Raw genomic sequence first — 907 nt, 5'->3', positions numbered from 1 at the left:
GGCTTCCACAGCAGCTGCAGCAAACGTTTAGGAAGCTTCTGCGCCAGGCACTGTGAATGACCTGCAGCGCAGGCGGGGCCTCCACTCATCCCTGCTCCACGTTCCAGCTGGGCAACCTTGGGCACCCACTGCCTCTCCGAACCAACCTTCTCATCCGCAAAATGAAAGAGAACTCCATCTACTTCCTGGGATCGCTGTGGGAGTTCACGGAGATAACGCTTAGGTTAGCCCCCCCCGCTACACTGCTACACTGTAGCCTTACAAAGGGGCAGGGCTTTCAAAGAAAAAGACGGGCCTAGACTGAGAAAAGGAACATTAAGAGGTCCCTAAAAGTCCTGTAAACCATTATTTACACATTTAGTTATTTCCTAAACGCTCCTTGATGCCTGTTGGGTTTTGTTTGTTGTTGTTGTTTTTAAATAAACTTAATCCTCATAGCATCCTGGGGGTGTAAAGGGCAGAGGGCAGAGCGACAGTCCTCACGACAGAGGACGAAAACAAGGCCCCTGAAGGTCCGGGGAGGCGGCCGGCCAGCACCCGAGGAGGGGCCCTCTGCCCTCAAACCCTCCGGAGTAGGTTCAAAACATCGGACGCGGGGATGAAATGGCCGGAGGCCATCATTAGCGGGGCAGTCGGCGCCAGGACTCGAATTCACCACGGCTAAGAAGTGGTCATCTTTTTATCCCTAAAGGAAAAAACGCATGTCAGGGCCCAGACCCCGGGGAAATAAGTCAGCGCCCCGAGACGCCACACTTGTGCTTTCAACGCGGGGTCGGGCCCCCGCGGAAACAAAGGAGATGGCGGTCCCGGTTCCGGAGAAACGACGAGCCCCCAGGGCTCCAAGTGGGGCACCGGGGCCCCAGAGGACACCCCCTGCCTGAGCGCCGGCCGGAGTACGGGAGAGGGC

The sequence above is a fragment of the Crocuta crocuta genome, unplaced genomic scaffold (assembly GCF_008692635.1).
Source record: "Crocuta crocuta isolate KB4526 unplaced genomic scaffold, BGI_CrCroc_1.0 scaffold35, whole genome shotgun sequence".
NCBI classification, from domain to species: domain Eukaryota; kingdom Metazoa; phylum Chordata; class Mammalia; order Carnivora; family Hyaenidae; genus Crocuta; species Crocuta crocuta.
This window is presented reverse-complemented; position numbering follows the sequence as displayed.